This window comes from Neofelis nebulosa, chromosome 7 (assembly GCF_028018385.1).
Source record: "Neofelis nebulosa isolate mNeoNeb1 chromosome 7, mNeoNeb1.pri, whole genome shotgun sequence".
Taxonomy (NCBI): Eukaryota; Metazoa; Chordata; class Mammalia; order Carnivora; family Felidae; genus Neofelis; species Neofelis nebulosa.
Genome location: NC_080788.1, coordinates 26,025,884 through 26,048,459, shown reverse-complemented (window position 1 = coordinate 26,048,459; position 22,576 = coordinate 26,025,884). Strand labels below are relative to the sequence as shown.

Sequence of the window (22,576 nt, the reverse complement as noted above, 5' to 3'; positions counted from 1 at the left end):
GGTGCAGTGTAACTGGATGGTGACTCACCAATGATGGATTCCTGGTTTCCTGGAGCTGTTTCTTTCTGGGATCTGTCTCTCAGAAATCATAGTTGCTTTACTGATTGCCAAATACTCTTCTGCAGACATTTGCTTTCTGGTATGAAAAAAAAATGGAGTGACTTATACTGATTAGGTTTACCTTGTTAGAACTCTGAAAGACAAACTGACAAGGAATGGTAGATTCACTGTGCTTACTATTTAATGACCCTGGCTGCTGTTATTGTTGTTTTGGCTAACTCTAGACAGAGTACTAGATTTCAACCACCTTGTCTGAGACCATGCAGAAAAAAGCACCAATATGTTTTGAGCATCCACAATGGACCCAGTGTTACATGGAAAGCTTCATATATCATTAATATATATTTATTTTATAATGATATCAGTGTATTAAAAATAAAGCAAAACAAATAAATAAGACTCCAGCTGTGAAAATTAATAAAGAGAAACCAAAAAAGTAGATTCAGAATGCTAGACAGGAAGGCTACTAGGGGGAGCCATACCATTCAATGCTAATCACAAGAAGAATTGTCAACTACAGACCCAACAGAAGATTCCTTAACAAGAAAGAATGATCAATTATAGGCCACCCAGGGAAAGTACATTGCATCTTCTACAAGAATTTACCCCTGCAACTTAGCCAATGAGAAACCTTCACCACCCCGAACTCTTGCTTTTCTCCAAAGGACTTTCCTCAAAACAACTCCTCTCAACTTCCTCCTTCTCTATAAAATAATGTTCCTCTCTTTTTTTGTTGTTGTTGGACTCACTTATGATTTTGCTGTGACTTGCTAGCCATGGATTGTAATTTTATGCTTTTCTCAAATAAACCAATCTTTTGCTAGTAAAATAACTGGCAGTTTTATTTTTTTTAACATTTGTTCATTTTTGAGAGATTGTGAGTGAGGGAGGGGCAGAGAGAGAGAAAGAATCTGAAGCAGGCTCTAGGCTCTGAGCTGTCAGCAACAGAGCCCAACGCAGGGCTCGAATTCGTGGACTGCAAGATCATGACTTGAGCTGAAGTCACATGCCTAACCCACTGAGCCACTCAGGCATCCCAGTGGCAGTTTTATTTTTAAGGTTGACATCATACATTCTTAAGTCTAGTTAACTTGTGTTCAGATTCTGACTTTTCTCCTTACTTACTGTGTCACCTTGATTAAGCTATTCAGCCTGGTGAGACTCAGATTTTTTATCAGTAAAGTAATAATAACCACCATTTTTCCAAAATTCTGTGTGAATTAAAAATATTATCTGTAGGGGCACCTGGGTGGTTCAGTTGGTTAAGTGTCCAACACTTGATTTCAGCTCAGGTCATAATCTCACAGTTTATGGATTTAAATCCTTTGTCTGGTTCTGTGTTGACAGTGGAGCCTGCTTTGGATTCTCTCTCCCTCTCTCTCTCTCTGCCCCTACCCCATGCTTGCTCATGCTTTCTCTCCCCCCTCTCTAAAAACAAATAAACTTGAAAAAAATAGTACCTATAAACCATAGCACACAATGGGTTTCCTTCAGCAGTGGCTATTGGTACCATTACTGACTGACACATGGAATATAGATGCCATATGTCACATCTCTGCTTTCTGTACTCTTTTTGTGAAAGCAAGGGATGAGTTTCTCAAAGTCTGTTTCCTCATGTTTAAAAAGGATTAACGGGGGGAGGACCTGGAAGACGGTGGCATAGGAGGATGCTGGGCTCACCATGCGTCCTGCTGATCACTTAGATTCCACCTACACCTGCCTAAATAACCCAGAAAACAGCCAGAGGATTAGCAGAATGGAGTCTCTGGAGCCAAGAACAGATGAGAGGCCCACAGAAGAGGGTAGGAAGGGCGGTGAGGCTGTGCATGCTCCACGGACTGGCGGGAGGGAGCCGGGGTGGAGGGGCGGCTGGCCGGCCAAGCAGAGCCCCCGAGTCTGGCTGGCAAAAGCGGAGGGGCCTGAGGGACTGTGTTCCGACAGCAAGTGAGACTTAGCCTCTGGGAGGTCATAAGTTAACAGCTCTGCTCAGAAAGCGGGAAAGCTGGAGGACAAAGGGAGGGAGAGCTGCTGAGCCCCCAGATGACAGAACTCAGTTTGGTGGGGAACAAAGGCGCTCGCCAGGGCCATCTCCCCCGCCCATCCCCCAGCCAAAATCCCAAAGGGAACCAGTTCCTGCCAAGGAACTTGCTGGCTCCGCACAAACACCCAACTCTGTGCTTCTGCGGAGCCAAACCTCCGGCAGCGGATCTGACTCCCTCCCGCTGCCACAGGGCCCCTCCTGAAGTGGATCACCTAAGGAGAAGGGAGCTAAGCCTGACCCTCCTGCCCCCATGCACCTTGCCTACCCACCCCAGCTAATACACCAGATCCCCAGCACCACAAGCCTGGCAGTGTGCAAGTAGCCCAGACGGGCCATGCCACCCCACAGTGAATCCCGCCTCTAGGGGAGGGGAAGAGAAGGCACACACCAGTCTGACTGTGGCCCCAGCGGTGAGCTGGGGGAAGACATCAGGTCGGACTGCGGCCCCGCCCACCAACTCCAGTTATACACCACAGCACAGGGGAAGTGCCCTGCAGGTCCTCACCACTCCAGGGACTATCCAAAATGACCAAACGGAAGAATTCCTCTCAGAAGAATCTCCAGGAAATAACAACAGCTAACGAACTGATCAAAAAGGATTTAAATAATATAACAGAAAGTGAATTTAGAATAATAGTCATAAAATTAATCGCTGGGCTTGAAAACAGTATAGAGGACAGCAGAGAATCTCTTGCTACAGAGATCAAGGGACTAAGGAACAGTCACGAAGAGCTGAAAAGTGCTTTAAATGAAATGCAAAACAAAATGGAAACCACGACAGCTTGGATTGAAGAGGCAGAGGAGAGAATAGGTGAACTAGAAGATAAAGTTATGGAAAAACAGGAAGCTGAGAAAAAGAGAGATAAAAAAAATCCAGGAGTATGAGGGGAAAATTAGAGAACTAAGTGATACACTAAAAAGAAATAATATACGCATAATTGGTATCCCAGAGGAGGAAGAGAGAGGGACAGGTGCTGAAGGGGTACTTGAAGAAATTATAGCTGAGAACTTCCCTGAACTGGGGAAGGAAAAAGGCATTGAAATCCAAGAGGCACAGAGAACTCCCTTCAGACGTAACTTGAATCGATCTTCTGCACGACATATCATAATGAAACTGGTAAAGTACAAGGATAAAGAGAAAATTCTGAAAGCAGCAAGGGATAAACGTGCCCTCACATATAAAGGGAGACCTATAAGACTCGTGACTGATCTCTCCTTTGAAACTTGGCAGGCCAGAAGGAATGGCACGATATTTTCAGTGTGCTAAACAGGAAAAATATGCAGCCGAGAATCCTTTATCCAGCAAGTCTGTCATTTAGAATAGAAGGAGAGATAAAGGTCTTCCCAAACAAACTAAAACTGAAGGAATTTGTCACCACGAAACCAGCCCTACAAGAGATCCTAAGGGGGACCCTGTGAAACAAAGTACCAGAGACATCGCTACAAGCATAAAACATACAGACATCACAATGACTCTAAACCCATATCTTTCTATAATAACACTCAATGTAAATGGATTAAATGTGCCAACCAAAAGACATAGGGTATCAGAATGGATAAAAAAACAAGACCCATCTATTTGCTGTCTACAAGAGACTCATTTTAGATCTGAGGACACCTTTAGATTGAGAGTGAGGGGATGGAGAACTATTTATCATGCTACTGGAAGCCAAAAGAAAGCTGGAGTAGCCATACTTATATCAGACAAACTAGACTGTAAATTAAAGGCTGTAACAAGAGATGAAGAAGGGCATTATATAATATTCACACGGTCTATCCATCAGGAAGAGCTAACAATTATAAATGTCTATGCGCCAAATACCGGAGCCCCCAGATATATAAAACAATTACTCATGAACATAAGCAACCTTATTGATAAGAATGTGGTCATTGCAGGGGACTTTAACACCCCACTTACAGAAATGGATAGATCATCTAGACACACGGTCAATAAAGAAACAAGGGCCCTGAATGATACATTGGACCAGATGGACTTGACAGATATATTTAGAACTCTGCATCCCAAAGCAACAGAATATACTTTCTTCTCGAGTGCACATGGAACATTCTCCAAGATAGATCATATACTGGGTCACAAAACAGCCCTTCATAAGTTTACAAGAATTGAAATCATACCATGCATACTAACAGACCACAATGCTATGAAGCTTGAAATCAACCACAGGAAAAAGTCTGGAAAACCTCCAAAAGCATGGAGGTTAAAGAACACCCTACCAATGAATGAGTGGGTCAACCAGGCAATTAGAGAAGAAATGAAAAAATATATGGAAACAAACGAAAATGAAAATACAACAATCCAAACGCTTTGGGACGCAGCGAAGGCAGTCCTGAGAGGAAAATACATTGCAATCCAGGCCTATCTCAAGAAACAAGAAAAATCCCAAATACAAAATCTAACAGCACACCTAAAGGAAACAGAAGCAGAACTGCAAAGACACCCCAAACCCAGCAAAAGAAGAGAAATAATAAAGAGAAGAGCAGAAATAAACAATATAGAATCTAAAAAAACTGTAGAGCAGATCAACGAAACCAAGAGTTGGTTTTTTGAAAAAATAAACAAAGTTGACAAACCTCTAGCCAGGCTTCTCAAAAAGAAAAGGGAGATGACCCAAATAGATAAAATCATGAATGAAAATGGAATTATTACAACCAATCCCTCAGAGATACAAACAATTATCAGGGAATACTATGAAAAATTATATGCCAACAAATTGGACAACCTGGAAGAAATGGACACATTCCTAAACACCCACACTCTTCCAAAACTCAATCAGGAGGAAATAGAAAGCGTGAACAGATCCATAACCAGCGAAGAAATTGAATCGGTTATCAAAAATCTCCCAACAAATAAGAGTCCAGGACCAGATGGTTTCCCAGGGAAGTTCTACCAGACGTTTAAAGCAGAGATAATACCTATGCTTCTCAAGCTATTCCAAGAAATAGAAAGGGAAGGAAAACTTCCAGACTCATTCTATGAAGCCAGTATTACTTTGATTCCTAAGCCAGAGACCCAGTAAAAAAAGAGAACTACAGGCCAATATCCCTGATGAATATGGACGCAAAAATTCTCAATAAGATACTAGCAAATTGAATTCAACGGCATATAAAAAGAATTATTCACCATGATCAAGTGGGATTCATTCCTGGGATGCAGGGCTGGTTCAACATTCGCAAATCAATCAATGTGATACATCACATTAACAAAAAAAAAGAGAAGAACCATATGATCTTGTCAATCGATGCAGAAAAGGCCTTTGACAAAATCCAGCACCCTTTCTTAATAAAAACCCTTGAGAAAGTCGGGATAGAAGGAACATACTTAAAGATCATAAAAGCCATTTATGAAAAGCTCACAGCTAACATCATCCTCAATGGGGAAAAACTGAGAGCTTTTTCCCTGAGATCAGGAACACGACAGGGATGCCCACTCTCACCGCTGTTGTTTAACATAGTGCCGGAAGTTCTAGCATCAGCAATCAGACAACAAAAGGAAATCAAAGGCATCAAAATTGGCAAAGATGAAGTCAAGCTTTCGCTTTTTGCAGATGACATGATAGTATACATGGAAAATCCGATAGACTCCACCAAAAGTCTGCGAGAACTGATACATTAATTCAGCAAAGTTGCAGGATACAAAATCAATGTACAGAAATCAGTTGCATTCTTATACACTAACAATGAAGCAACAGAAAGACAAATAAAGAAACTGATCCCATTCACAATTGCACCAAGAAGCAATACCTAGGAATAAATCTAACCAAAGATGTAAAAGATCTGTATGCTGAAAACTATAGAAAGCTTATGAAGGTAATTGAAGAAGATATAAAGAAATGGAAAGACATTCCCTGCTCATGGATTGGAAGAATAAATATTGTCAAAATGTCAATACTACCCAAAGCTATCTACACATTCAATGCAATCCCAATCAAAATTGCACCAGCATTCTTCTCGAAACTAGAACAAGCAATCCTAAAGTTCATATGGAACCACAAAAGGCCCCGAATAGCCAAAGTAATTTTGAAGAAGACCAAAGCAGGAGGCATCACAGTCCCAGACTTTAGCCTCTACTACAAAGCTGTAATCATCAAGACAGCATGGTATTGGCACAGAAACAGACACATAGACCAATGGAATAGAATAGAAGCCCCAGAACTAGACCCACAAATGTATGGCCAACTAATCTTTGACAAAGCAGGAAAGAACATCCAATGGAAAAAAGACAGTCTCTTTAACAAATGGTGCTGGGAGAACTGGACAGCAACATGCAGAAGGTTGAAACTAGACCACTTTCTCACACCATTCACAAAAATAAACTCAAAATGGATAAAGGACCTGAATGTGAGACAGGAAACCATCAAAACCTTAGAGGAGAAAGCAGGAAAAGACCTCTCTGACCTCAACCGTAGCAATCTCTTACTGGACACATCCCCAAAGTCAAGGGAATTAAAAGCAAAAGTGAATTACTGGGACCTTATGAAGATAAAAAGCTTCTGCACTGCAAAGGAAACAACCAACAAAACTAAAAGGCAACCAACGGAATGGGAAAAGATATTTGCAAATGACACATCGGACAAAGGGCTAGTATCCAAAATCTATAAAGAGCTCACCAAACTCCACACTCGAAAAACAAGTAACCCAGTGAAGAAATGGGCAGAAAACATGAATAGACACTTCTCTAAAGAAGACATCCGGATGGCCAACAGGCACATGAAAAGATGCTCAACGTCGCTCCTTATCAGGGAAATACAAATCAAAACCACACTCAGATATCACCTCACGCCAGTCAGAGTGGCCAAAATGAACAAATCAGGAGACTATAGATGCTGGAGAGGATGTGGAGAAACGGGAACCCTCTTGCACTGTTGGTGGGAATGCAAATTGGTGCAGCCGCTCTGGAAAGCAGTGTGGAGGTTCCTCAGAAAATTAAAAATAGACCTACCCTGTGACCCAGCAATAGCACTGCTAGGAATTTATCCAAGGGATACAGGAGTACTGATGCATAGGGGCACTTGTACCCCAATGTTTATAGCAGCACTCTCAACAATCGCCAAATTATGGAAAGAACCTAAATGTCCATCAACTGATGAATGGATAAAGAAATTGTGGTTTATATACACAATGGAATACTATGTGGCAATGAGAAAGAATGAAATATGGACTTTTGTAGCAACGTGGATGGAACTGGAGTGATGTTAAGTGAAATAAGCCATACAGAGAAAGACAGATACCATATGGTTTCACTCTTATGTGGATCCTAAGAAACTTAACAGAAACCCATGGGGGAAGGGAAGGAAGAAAAAAAAAAAAAAGAGGTTAGAGTGGGAGAGAGCCAAAACATAAGAGACTGTTAAAAACTGAGAACAAACTGAGGTTTGATGGGGGTTGGGAGGGAGGGGAGGGTGGGTGATGGGTATTGAGGAGGGCACCTTTTGGGATGAGCAGTGGGTGTTGTATGGAAACTAATTTGACAATAAACTTCATATATTAAAAAAAAATAAAAGGATTAATGGTAGTGTATACTTCTCGGGGTTGATGCAAAATGCATTTGGCAGAGTGAGTCCTGGAAAATAATTAGTACTCAGTAAATAATTGCTACTTTCCTCTACATTTTCTATTATGTGCAATAGTGTTATATTTAGAACAATCCCTTTCAGTTGACCCATATCATTCTCTGAATTATTTGTGTTCAATTCAATGCTCGAAATAGGCCAAAAGTTAGAAGGCATTCCATGATATCAGAGGTTGTGCTGGGAGTTTCAAACACCCTTTCTGACCCTGCTGACATTTTATGTGCAACAGGAAAAATATTGCACATGTTTTTGTCTACATAAAAACAGCAAACTTACATTTGCCTCTGATTTCTTCCAGGCAGGACTCAGTAGATCTTGTTTGCCATACACAGAACCAGGTATCAGAGGATAACATGAAAGCCAGGTGTATGACAAAATGAGATCTAGATTGCATTTCAAAAGTGGCTCTGAGATGGAAGGACTTTTTAAAGAACAGGTGTTTGGAGCCCCCCCCCCCACCTTCCATATTTCTACTATGAACTTTTCCTCTGAGATTAAAAAGCAACAGGCTTGCAAGAGGCTTTTCTTTCCATTTTCTGTGCTATTTTGGTGCTATTTTTCTAGTATTCAGCCCTGCAGTTTTTTTCTCCCAGCCTTCACGTTTTTTTGACTGAAAGTTATTATCACTCTTCTGTGTTTGGAACTGGTCCCTAGGAAGCTCAGATTCTCGCATTTTCATTTCTAATCTAGGCTATGTGTTCTCACCTTTTGACTGTCTGCTTCTGACTTAACTTTTCACTTACATCTACTTGGACAATTGGCTTTTATTTTTTTAATCACCGGACTTATTTCATTAGGCAGTTTTAGGTTCATAGAAAAACTGAGCAGATACTGCACAGAGTTACCATTTATCCCCTCTTCCAGAATTCAGTTCCCCTACTATTATTTTTTAACAGATTTATTGAGGTATAATTGATATACCGAAAGATGTATATATTTAATGTATAGAATTTAATGAATTTGGACATATGCATATGCATGGAACCATCATCACAATCAAAGTAATAAACATATCCCTCACCTCCAAAAATTATCTTTGTGTTTCTTTGTGTTTGCTTATGTGTGTGGGGAGTTATAAGAGCACTTAATGTGAGATTACCTTCATAACCAATTTGTAAGTGTGCAACACAGGATTGTCAACTACAGGCACATTGTACAGCAGATCTGTAGAACTTACTCATCTTGGCATAACTAGTTCCTTTATTGAATACATTTTATTTTAAAACATTGCCTTCCACTGCTCTGTCAGTGATAAAAGCTAAAATACTTGGGCTCCATTCCCATAAGGTACATTTCACATCTTGGTTTCCTTGAGATTCTTCCTACAAGGACTATTTAAGAATGAAATAGTGCTTTCTGAGTGACAAGTGCTAGAAGAGTAGAGATCATATATTGGATGCTTCTGACTGAGACATTTTGTTTAATCTTTCCTTACAAGCTTTGCCTTTGGTGTCATCTCACCTTTACAAGTTTATATTTGTTAAGAGAAGAATGACATCAAAGCAAAGCCTGAGACAAAAGTTAGGCATTACTACTTAGATAGTAGAATTCCAGAGAAGTATGAGTGAGCACAAAAGCAGCAAGAAAAGGAAGGAGAGACAACCAGCCACCTGGTCCATGCAACCTTGTGGGTTCATCTCCTGAAAGACAATGTGATTGCCTACCTCTCAGGGCAGCTGAAACAGGGAAAGTAAAGAAGAAGAATATATTGACTGATCTTCACCTCCTACTGGTTGGAAGATCATCCTTATAGTATTTTGGTATTCCTGCATTTCCAGTTGCATAGACGTGGGTTCAAAGCATATCCTATGGAATCTTATGCCTCAATACCAATAAGCAAACCTATGGTGGGTGATTAAAAGTGATGAGTAAGGCAGGAGGCAAGGTGCTATTGGGTTATGCCTACATGGAGCTGGCTGCCTCATTGTTCCAGTGAAGCTGGAATAATGCAGAAGGAAGCTAGAGGCAGAGGGACTGAGAGAATCTAAAGTAGCAGAGTAGGGTAGGTGGTGATATTTGGGCTGTCGATGATGGAGACCATAAATCACAGAAAGGAATAGTGTTCTCACAACAACAGTGTGGCTGAAGCACAGCCATATTCATATTCCATATTTTGACAGCCACAATAAAACTACATAACTAAGTATGCAGTCTACCTAATAAAGAGTGCTTTGATTCAATAGAAATTTAATGAAGTTTTGGTTCAAGATGGAGATGTAGGAGGCTCCTGCACTCATTTCCTCCCTCTGACCATTGAAACTACAACTACACACAGAAGAATACCCTCTGAAAGAAATCTAGAAACTAGCTGAGTGACCCCTACACATCTGGTGAGCAAGAAAAAAAAAACAACACATCGAACTGGATAGGAGAGGTAGACACAATCTCACCACAGCCCCACCCTGGGGATGGAAATATGATAGGAAGGGAAATCTCAACTCCCAGCTTCTCCCCAAATAGCAAAGGATTTAGACCCCAAATCCAGCACTCCAACTTTTAAGACTTCCACCTGAAGGATAAAACCCCAAAATATCTGGGTCTGAAAGCCAATGGAGCTTGTGTCCATGAGACCCATTGACTACAACATAGAAATAGTTCTTATGGGTTATTGAGGACTCACTGTTCTGATTTTTTTTTTTAATTAGTGATGGCATTTTAATTTTAATTTTATTTTATTTTAAATTTACATCCAAGTTAGTAAGCATATAGTGTAAAAATGATTTCAGGAGTAGATTCCTTAATGCTCTTTACCCATTTAGCCCATCCCCCCTCCAACAACCCCTCCAGTAAAGCTCAGTTTGTTCTCCATATTTACGAGTCTCTTCTGTTTTGTCCCTCTCCCTGTTTTTATATTATTTTTATTTCCCTTCCCTTATGTTCATCTGTTTTGTCTCTTAAAGTCCGCATATGAGTGAAATCATATGATTTTTGTCTTTCTATGACTGACTTATTTCACTTAGCATAATACCCTCCAGTTCCATCCACGTAGTTGGCAAGATTTCATTCTTTATGACTGCTGAGTAATACTCCATTGTGTGTGTGTGTGTGTGTGTGTGTGTATATATATATATATATATATATATATATATATACACTACATATTCTTTATCCATTCATCCATCGATGGACATATGGGCTCTTTCCATACTTTGCGTATTGTTGGTAGCACTGCTATAAACATGGGGGTGCATGTGTACCTTCAAAACAGCACATCTATATCCCATGGGTAAATGTCTAGTAGTACAATTGCTGGGTCGTAGGGTAGTTCTATTTTTAGTTTTTTGAGAAACCTCCACACTGTTTTCCAGAGTGGCTGCACCAGCTTGCATTCCCACCAAGAATGCAAAAGAGATCCTCTTTCTCCCCACCCTCACCAACATCTGTTGTTGCCCGAGTTGTTAATGTTAGTCATTCTGACAGGTGTGAGGTGGTATCTCATTGTGGTTTTGATTTGTATTTCCCTGATGATGAGTGATGTTGAGAGGACTCACTGTTCTAATTTAATACATATTAAGGGGCCTGTTGCAATTCTTTCCAGAGGCTGATGAGGCTAACATGTATCATTTTTGTGTTTTCCCTCTGCTCAGCTCCAGATCACTGAAGTCTCCTCAAAGAGAGCTTGTGAGCATGTCTGGTGCCTAGTTTTGGCAGCCTACATCTCTTAAGCCCCTGACTCTGGTGGCCAGCAGAACTTTGGTTCACAGGTGCCACAAGACTGTATCAAACAAAGAAATGGTTCTGAACCAGCTATCTCACAGAGCTCAGCATAGAGACAGTAGTCAAAAACCTTCATCCCCCAGTCATTCCCTAAAACAAGATCATTTGCATATAACAATAAAGAGTGCTTGAAAATAACAACCAGATTCCTCTAATCACTGTCATCATAACTCTAAGAAATGGAGCAGGAAGATGGGCCAATTGTGGATATTTCATCTGACTACCTTAGAAGCTTAGGATGATGAAAATGAACCTCAAAACACAAACATTCTTTGAGGCCAGGAGTTTTTCCTTCTCTTTTTTTCATCACCATATTCATGACCTGGCATACAGTAGTCAATAAATATTTATTGAATGACTAAACGACTAAAATGTAAATAATATGTACACAGGACCATGATAGGAAGCTACATTTCTCAGTGGAAAAGGTTAGACTTTGCTGGGTGAGGAAGAAAGAAAGCTCTTCTGGTAAGAAGCCAAGCAGAACACTAGGAGACCAGGAAAACCCACACACTCCACCAGAGTTGATGGCATAAGCAAGACTCATAAACCCCTAGAGGCAGGAGTAATTTCCTTAAGAATGGGTGGGCAAGAGAACTGGAGGGTTGACTCTTCCAGGTGGTTATACAAATACCATTAACCTAGTATATATTAGTCCACATGCCAATGGCAGAAAACACTCTTCTCAAATGTACACAATTCATTTCACCAAGATGGACCATATTTTGGGATACAAAACAAAAATTAAAAGAATAGAAATTATATAAAGTGTCATATCATAATAAAATTAAGCTAGAAATCAGTGAAAGTATCTTAAAAATTTTCAAATATTTAAAATAACTCAAGAAAAAAAGATGAAGTCTTAAGGGAATATTTTTTTAAATAAAGAAAAATGAAAACACAACATGTCAAAATTTGTGGGGTATCCTTTAAGCACTACTTAGATGGAAATTTATAGTATTAAATAAACATGATAGAAATTAAGAAAATTCTCAAGTCAATTATCTAAATACATACCTTAAGAAACTACTGGGCAAAAAAAAATAATAATTAATCCAAAAGCTTGCAGAATGAAACAAATTATAAAAATATGTGAGCAGAAATCAGTAAAAGTGAAACATAAATGTAGAAAAGCAATGAAACTAAAAGCTGCTTCTTTAAAAAATTTTAAAAATTGATGAAACTCTAGCCAGTCTGACAGGGGAAAAAAAACACACTTCCAATATTAGAAATGAAAAACTAGACATATATACTGACTTCATAGATATTAACAGGATAAACAGGCCTTAAGTTCAATAAACTTAGTAAATTCTATGGCCCTAAATTCAATAAATAAGATAAAATGTACTAATTCTTCAAAGACAAAAATTTATCAAAACTTACTAAAAAAATAATATGAATAGTTCTATATCTATTTTCTAATTGAATTTTCAGTTAAATATGTGCTTCTCTTCCTAAAGGAAAAAAAAACAAAACAAAACGAAAACTTCAGGTCCATATGAGTTCACTAACAAATTCTTCCAAGCATTCAAGAAAGAGACAATATATATTCTACATAATCTTTTCTAGAATATAGAAAACACCTCCCAACCTATTTTATAAGGCTAATATTACCCTAATCCCAAAACTGGACACAAAAATAACAAGAAGAAAAACAAAAGACCAAAATCCCACATGATCATAGATGTAAAAATCTTCAATAAAGTGTTATTAGGAAATTGAATACAGAATATATAAAAAGGATAATATATCACTGCCACGTAGGGCTCATGCCAGAATGCAAGACTGGCTCAATATTTGAAAATCAATCAATATAATTCACTAGATTAACAGACTAACTAGAAAAACCATATGATCTTCTCAATTGATACAGAAAAAGCATTAAAATTCAATATCCATTTATTGATAAAAACTCTAAGCAAATGCAATTAAACCAAATCTTCTTAACCTGATAAATAGTATTCACAGAAGAAACCCTACAGCTTAATCATGCTTAATGGTAAAGGAGGCAATATCTCCACCCACTCTTCAGCATCAGGAACAACCTTGTCCTGATAGTCACAACCAATGAATCAGGGGAGTGGGAGGAGAAGAAGAAGAAAAAAAAAAAAATCTCAATTCCCAGGCAACATGATTTACATAGAAAATTCAAAAGAATCTACAAAATCAGTTTATAACCAATAGTTTAGCAAGTTCATCTTTATACATGATCAAAATACAAAAGTTGTCTGTATTCCTAAGTAAATCTGTGGCAACAATGACAATCGGGACTTGAAATGATAAAAAAATAAATATAAAACAAAATAAAAAAACAGGCATTTCTAGTAGTCATTTCCACTGCATGCACATAAGCATACATACAGAAAAAAACACACAGGTACAAATCTAACAGAAAAAGTGCAGGATCTGTATGCTGAAAACTGCAAAACACTGATAAAAGAAAATAAAGGTTTTTGTTTGTGGGGTTTTTTTTAGTTCTAAATGAAGAGGCATATCATGTTTATGGATTACAATATTCCATTTTTTTAAGACATTAATTATGCATGAGGCCCCTGTTTGGCTCAGACATACCACTAAATACCTATTAGAAGGGCAAAACAAACAAACAAGGACAATACCAAATATTTGCAATGATGCAGGACACCAGGAAATCTCATTCATCACTGGTGGAAATGCAAAATGAGACCGCCAATTTGGAAAACAGCTTGTTATAAAATAAAACCATACACTTATTAAAAAATCAAGCAATCCTACTCCTGGGTGTTTATCCAAGTGAATTGAAAGACTTTGCTCAACAAAATCCTGTATGCAAATGTTTATGGCAGCTTTTTTTTCATAATAGCTGGAACTATAAATAGGCAAGATACCCTTTCACTTGTAATGGATACACAAACTGCCAAATAGTCATAAAATGTAATAATGCTCAGCAATAAATAGTAATGGGCTACTGATTCACTTAAGAACATGGATGAATCTTGGGGTGCCTGGGTGGCTCAATCAGTTAAGCGTCAGACTCTTGGTTTTGGCTCAGGTCATGATCTCATGGTTCACGAGTTTGAGCCCCATGTTGCGGCGCTCTGTGCTGACAGCTGCAGAGCCTTCTTGAGATTCTCTGTCTCCCTCTCTCTCTCTGCCCCTCCTGGTTCACTCTCTATATTTTTCTCTCTCTCAAAATAAATAAACATTTTAAGAAATGAACTTTAAATGCATTTTGCTAAGTGAAAGAAGCCAGACCCAAAAGGCACCTCACCCTCATCATCTATTTGAATGAGTATCACTGGGAGGGGGTCTGGGAACTTGAATTTTCTAGCCAGTTTTCAGGTGATGATGATCCTTCTGATTTTAGGCCACATGTGAATAGCTCTGTTCAAGTATGCATCTGCCCCAGACTTTACTAGTCAACAGTCCCCACAGACAGATCTATAAGCGGAAGGAACCAGATTGCAACAAAAGGAAAAAACAAAGGTGCATGGGAGTAGGGGATGTAACTGCAAAAATGTAACATTGTTAACCACTTCTTTTACAATATATTTTATCTTTTAGTTTACTTAACTATATCTGTAAATAGACCAGGAGTATGGAAAAAAAATGTTTTCTTCGGTTTTACATCGTCATGGCTTAGTACAATTATAATCAAGTCGTAGAAACTAAATATCTATGTTAACCTGTGAATAAAATCACAAAATTAGAGACCTCTTTGTTTACTACTTTGTAACCTTGGGAAACTTACCCAACTTCTCTCTTTATCCAACCATAAAATGTGAATAATAACAGTAATAAGGTTAAAAAGAGTTAATACATGTAAATTGCAAAGAATAGTGCCTGACTCTTAGCAGGTACTAAATAAATGTTAGTTGTTGTTATTTCACTGTGTAGAATAGCATAAAATGTGATTGTGTGTCAGTACATGCCTAATTATCTTGGAAGGAAAAACCTATCTACTGCTTTGTTGCTAGGGAAATACAAATTTCAGCAACAGCCTGATAGAATAAAACACTTCCAGTGGGTATTCTTAACTTCCATGCTACTAGAAGTAATTGTAATTGATAATTTTTTCTCCTCCCAAAGTTTCTATTTTTGAAATGATATACAAACACAAAATTTTTAAAATCCTTTTCTTTCTCTTTATTTTAGCAATCAAAATCTCCTCAAATAAGTGTAAAAGGCATAATAGTGTTTCATTAACCTCATGTATGGAAAAAGACAGTTATTTTTTCTCCATTGGAAGTTATACTAGCTTAAAATATAGTTTACAGCTATAATCTTCTTTACTTATCCAAATATAAGCACAAAATGAAAAGCATTTTATTAAAGTGGTAAAACATATCAAGTCCTATTACACTCATTTTTTTATTAGAAATAATAGGACATCCCAAATATACAGCAGATTAGCAAGAGTATGTAGTAGTAAGTAAGTAAGAGTAAGTAAGAGTAGTAAGAATAATGTAATTATTCTTAAGTAATTACATTCAATTTTGTAGCTATTAGCATAGATTTTATTGGCATAATCCAAACCACACTACCTTGGCACTCTACAGTATAATAGCCACCAGCCACATCTGGCTACTTAAACTAAAATTAAATTAAATAAAAAATTTAGTTCCCTAATCACACAAACCACAATTCAAGTGCTCAATAACAGAGCAGATATAGAACATTCCATCACCATGGAAAGTTCTATTGCAGAGTGCAATTATTGCATTAACCAGTTGTCAACCAGAAATATTGGGTTTTATCTCTGTGCTCTTTTGCGGACTGTTTTAGAGTGATTAGTATTTTTTTTTCTATAATGCTTTCTATCTTTATAGATGACACAGTTGATGAACTGAAAAGTTTCCTTGTGGGGTCCATGAGTAGCTCTGAATGTGCAGAAAGCTGGTCACAACAGACAGCTTCAGTTCACTGTAGGCCCCTGGGGTAGAACTCAATTAAAAATAACTTTGCACCTGCTCATTTGCTGAACACAACTAAGTGAGGGAAATGTGCTTCTGCACCATTCCCATACTCCACTCACCCAGACAGTCACTCTCTCCTCTCTACCTACACCACACACCTGTTCTGCTTTCCCTAAAAAGGTATGGGAGACAAACTGTGCCACGTTGTTGAAATGTCGAATCTTTGAATTATACTGGATGCTTCTTCAACTCAGCCAGTATCTTTTTCAGGAAATTAAAACACCAACTTAGTAAGTTTCAGCTCATTTTCAGAAATGACCTACCTTGATCAGGCCCCAGGTACTATAGTATGTTGAGGACACAGGACTGGATGAGGCTGTGGACATTTTGCAATTGAAACACAAACCTGGAACAGAAAAGGTGGGGATTTTGAACTGCCAGAATGTAACATGAGCACATGAGATAAGAGAGGGAGGGATTAATGGCAAAGTGGTTTCTAAAGGGCCATGAAAAGCCACCAAGGCAAACTTCCCACAGGGCCAAGGCAGCAGCAGACATCAGGCTTGTCAGCAAGCTTCTACACTGGGCTTTCCTCTACGGTGAGCAACACAATAAAGTGGTGTGTGGATGGATGGATCTGAGGGTGATGTTCAGTATGACAAGTGGAGAAACCATCAGGTTACAATAGTCTATCTGAAATACAGGTACTGGCTCTGCAGCTGCTTCATTGCTGCAAGACCCTGAGGCATCCAGTTCAGCCTCTGGAATACCCTGGAACTCTGACACACAATGCATTACTGAGAAGCAGGTGGTCAGTTAGGTGGCATCTCCCTGTCCTATGTTCCATACAAGTCTTTCTGGATGTATGGATAAAAATGGAGATTCTTTTAAAATATATGTAAAGACAGGAAACAAATATGCATTGCTCAGAGGTGAGCACACAGCAGCACTGACCAAATGATACCCTCACTCTCCCAGAATAGCATCCCAAACCTAGGATTTTACCCAGGCTTTCAAGAAAGCTGATTTCATGATGTCCAATAAAGTCAAAGCCCTCATGTGCACAGGACTACTTCAGGAACAATCTCAAGGGAGGTGAAGTTGGAGGCTGCTTAGCTGAGTGTGGATTCAGGATATGACTAGTTTATTACAGGGCTCAAATACATACTGGAGTCTTGATATGATAATCCGCAGGTCTTTATTATTTAAGAGATATAGTCTGACTTTGAACCTATTGCATAGACACCTGTCATAATGCCCTAGGACCCAGAGAGCCCCTGTTTGTTCATCTCTTAAGAGAATATTCATGTTTCACTTCATTTACTTGACTTCCTGTTCACCATGGGAAAGACTCTTTTGCTTTTAATATTTTTTTCAATGTTTATTTATTTATTTAGAGAAGGGGGCAGAAAGAGAGAGAGAATCCTAAGCAAGCTCAGTGCTGTCAGTGCAGAGCCCAACATGGGAATCAATCTCACAAACCATGAGATCATCATCTCAGCTGAAATCCAGAGTCAGACGCTTAACCAACTGAGCCACCTATGCGGCCCTCATGGGAATCAATCTCACAAACCATGAGATCATCATCTCAGCTGAAATCCAGAGTCAGATGCTTAACCAGCTGAGCCACCTATGTGGCCCTCACCATGGGAAAGACTCTTGATCCAGTCTCTAGGGAACTCCCTGACTTGCTATCCATTTGGGGACAGATTGATGCCTGCTTTCTGATTCCACTGGAGAAATGAATTGATACACCTGGAGTTATTCAGCAATACTTTGGACATAGTCCTACTTACAAATGCTTATTTAATGTGAGTAACCATTAAAGACATTTGCTGTCCCTAAAGACAGAGATTTTATTCCTGTCATTGTGTTTTGATTGTATACCAATCAGGGAAGCATAAGAAATGTGAGGGGTGCAGAGCCTGCCCCCTGCTTCAGCTGTAGGCTAACCCTCTGGGTATCCTTAGCAGTTCTCCCAGCCCACCTGGCCAGTAGTGGGGGCATATATTTCTGCTTGCATGAACAACCTGAGGAACATAGCCTATTTTAACTGTGGCCATCTGATAATAAATGTTCTGCCATAATAATAAAATAATGAGACATAAAAAAAGAGAAAAAAAGTGCTCAATAATGAAAAGGAATCAATAGCAAAGTCTTCCTTTATCTTTGAGATAATAACCTCACAGCAAGTCCATCCTTCTTCCAACAGTTCTGTCCTCCTGTCCCTCATGAGGAATGTGTTCTCATTCTCCTTAGTTTATACAGAGCCCCAGGCAGCAGATCTTCAGCTTGTCTGCACACTTAAAAGAACTCCCTTTCCACACATCCTTGTCTCTCTTGAAAACCCCCACTGAAAACCCCACCCCATAGACTAATTGGCTTGAGTGAGTCAGGAAAGGGGAGGATTCTCACTACCTGGGTGTTCTGCATGGGACCTTCCTGTTAAAATATGGGTTACACACCCAGAAATTCTGAGGGACATTGGAGCTTCTTTTTTCAGATTTCTCTGTTTATTCCTAAATGATCCTTGTGGTATGCAAAATAACAGTCCCCAAAGATGTCTAAGTACTAATGCCTGGAATCCATGACTATTTTAACTTACATGGAAAGGAATTTTATAGATATGGTTAAGGATCTTGGGATAATTATTCTGGATTATCTAGGGAGCCCAATCTAATCACAAAAGTCCTTATAAATTACAGAAAGAAGTGGGGGAGTCCAGATCAAGGAGGAGATGTGATCAAAACATGATTTGGAGTGATTTGGGACCATAAACTTAGGAATGTGAGTAACCTTTAGACCCTGGAAAAGACAAAGAATGTATTCTTTCCTAGAGCCTCCAGAAGGAAGGCCCAACAATGCCTTCATTTTAGGGCTTCTGACCTCCAGAATAAATAGATTCATCTTCTTTTAAGCCACCATTTGTGTGGCAATTTGTTACAGCAGCAATAGGAAGCTAATATGAGGTTAGAAACTAAAAGGCAACCAACGGAATGGGAAAAGATATTTGCAAATGACATATCGGACAAAGGGCTAGTATCCAAAATCTATAAAGAGCTCACCAAACTCCACACCCGAAAAACAAATAACCCAGTGAAGAATTGGGCAGAAAACATGAATAGACACTTCTCTAAAGAAGACATCCGGATGGCCAACAGGCACATGAAACGATGTTCAATGTCGCTCCTTATCAGGGAAATACAAATCAAAACCACACTCAGATATCACCTCACACCAGTCAGAGTGGCCAAAATGAACAAATCAGGAGACTATAGATGCTGGAGAGGATGTGGAGAAACGGGAACCCTCTTGCACTCTTGGTGGGAATGCAAATTGGTGCAGCCGCTCTGGAAAGCAGTGTGGAGATTCCTCAGAAAATTAAAAATAGACCTACCCTATGACCCAGCAATAGCACTGCTAGGAATTTATCCAAGGGATACAGGAGTACTGATGCATAGGGGCACTTGTACCCCAATGTTTATAGCAGCACTCTCAACAATAGCCAAATTATGGAAAGAGCCTAAATGTCCATCAACTGATGAATGGATAAAGAAATTGTGGTTTATATACACAATGGAATACTACATGGCAATGAGAAAGAATGAAATATGGCCTTTTGTAGCAATGTGGATGGAACTGGAGAGTGTGATGCTAAGTGAAATAAGCCATACAGAGAAAGACAGATACCATATGGTTTCAGTCTTATGTGGATCCTGAGAAACTTAACAGAAACCCATGGGGGAGGGGAAGGAAAAAAAAAAAAGAAGAGGTTAGAGTGGGAGAGAGCCAAAGCATAAGAGACTCTTAAAAACTGAGAACAAACTGAGGGTTGATTGGGGGTGGGAGGGAGGGGAGGGTGGGTGATGGGTATTGAGGAGGGCACCTTTTGGGATGAGCACTGGATGTTGTATGGAAACCAATTTGACAATAAATTTCATATATTAAAAAAAAAGAAATGTTTGGTTTGGGTACACAGCAATATTATGAATAATAAGAATCTATATAAATTGCTTATTCATTGTGTCCATTTGCCACACACTGAAACTACCATACAAATCATAAAATATTTAGTATATAGACCTTATTTTGTTTTTTTTTTAATTATAATGCTAAACTTTGCATGGATAAGTCACAAGGCTTGATGATACAGCAAAGCTGTACATGATACTGAATTGAGAGCCAGAAGATCCTGATTCTAGTGCTGTCACTGTCACTTAAGTGTGACCTGTGACATTTCTGAGCCTTCTAGTTTTAACAGTTCTTAACTAAAATTAAATTTTTAATTCAGTCTGAGTAGAGAGTGAAAAAGAAAAAAAAAGCAGAAACAAATAGAGCCCTCAGCTTTGTTGCTTGTGGTTCATACCAAGAGGTAATCAAATAAAAACTTTTGTTTTCATTAAAAAAAAAATAGTATCAAAGAAATCTTTTTTTAAATTGAATTTTAGTTAACATATACAGCAGTATTGGTTTCAGGAGTAGAATTTAGTGATTTATCAATTACATACACCACCGAGTGTTCATTATAGGTACCCTCCTTAGTACCCATCACCCATCTAGTCCATTTCCCACCCACCTCCCTCCATCAACCCTCAGTTTGTTCTCTATGGTTAAAAGTCCCTTGTGGTTTGTTTCCCCCTCTTCTCTTTTTCTCTTCCTTCCCATATATTCATCTGTTTCTTAAATTCTACCTATTAGTGAAATCATGTGGTATTTTCTTTCTCTGATTGACATATTTTGCTTAGCATAATACATTCTAGCTCCATCCATGTCATTGCAAGTGGCAAGATTTCTTTCTTTTGGATGGGTGAGCAATATTCCATTGTACATACATACCACATCTTTTTTGTCCATTCATCAGTCGATGGACATTTGGGCTGTGTCCATAGTTTGGCTATTGTTGATAATGGTGCTCTAAACACTGAGGAGCATTTAACCCTTAGAATCATTATTTTTGCATCCTTTGGGTAAATACCTAGTAGTGCAATTGTGGGATCATAGGGTAGTTCTATTTTTACCTTTTGGAGGAACCTCCACCACAATTTTCCAAAGTGGCTTCACCAGTTCACCAGGAGTCTGGATGTCTCCTTTGGAAATGTGTCTATTCATGTTTTCTACCCATTTCTTCACTGGATTATTTGTTTTTTGGGTGTTGAGTTTGGTAAGTTCTTTATAAATTTTGGATACTAATTTTTTATCAGATATATCATTTGCAAATATCTTCTCACATTCTGTAGGCTGCCTTTTAGTTTTGTGGATTGTTTTCTTTGCTGTGCAGAAGCTTTTTTTCTTGATGAAGCCCCTATAGGTCATGTTGGCTTTTGTTCCCTTTGCCTTCTTTGATGTGTTTCATTCTTCTGCATTCATTGCCTAGTTTTCTCAGCATCATTTGTTGAAGAGAGTACCTTTTTTTCATTAGATATTCTTTCCTTCTTTATTGAAGATAAGTTGACCATATTGTTGTGGGTCCATTTCTGGGTTTTCTATTCTGTTCCATTGATCTATGTATCTATCTATTTTTGTGCCAGTACCATACTGTCTTGATGACTACAGCATTGTAATATAGCTTGGAATCTGGAATCATGATGCTTCCAGTTTTGTTTTTCTTTTTCAGAATTGCTTTGGCTATTCAGGATCTTTTGCGGTTCCAAACAAATTTTAGGATTGTTTGTTCTAGCTCTGTGAAGCAACTTTTGTTTGTAAATACCAAATTGCAATTATGGTCACTGGGGAAAATAAAAGTACATGTAGCATTGTGTACTGATAAAAGCATACTAGTGAAACCTCAGGACGCACTATCAGAACCAGTAAGGCAGAGAAGTACAAGGGAACCTCAATGCTGCCTTATTTCCAAACTCTTCATACCTCAAATATGCTCTTAAAATCTCTGCCAAAGAGAATTAGAAATATGTGAATTTTCCCTATTAAAGAAAAAAAAATGGAAAGAAGGAAGGAAGGAAGGAAAAAGAAAAGCTTTATTTTGAGTCCTCCATTCCTCTCTCACTACACTTAATTCACCCAAGGCAAAAAATAGTGATCTAATTCATTACATCCTGGACAATAGCTGTAAACAGAGGTGAAGGTGCCAGACCAACATCAGCAATTGCTCTCAGTACAGCATCTAACCCCTGAGTCCATATGTACACTGACAGCTGACCTTAACCCTTGGAAATGACAGTATCAAAATCTGACAGATCCATCGCTGTCTTTCATCTCCCTGGCCACAATAATTGCTGGAAGGACTCAAGTTGACCCTATTAAAAGTGCCCCTA

At 38.8% G+C, this 22,576-nt stretch overlaps 1 long non-coding RNA gene across 2 annotated transcripts in view; it reads right to left on the bottom strand.

The window, feature by feature from the left end:
• The window catches only part of LOC131516193 (uncharacterized), a 30,337-nt gene that overhangs the window by 3,736 nt on the left and 4,025 nt on the right, over positions 1-22,576 (bottom strand). For both annotated transcript variants that reach the window (XR_009263939.1, XR_009263938.1), the window contains exon 2: positions 29-136. This is a non-coding gene — a long non-coding RNA (uncharacterized LOC131516193). The remainder of the gene's footprint in view (positions 1-28; positions 137-22,576) is intronic.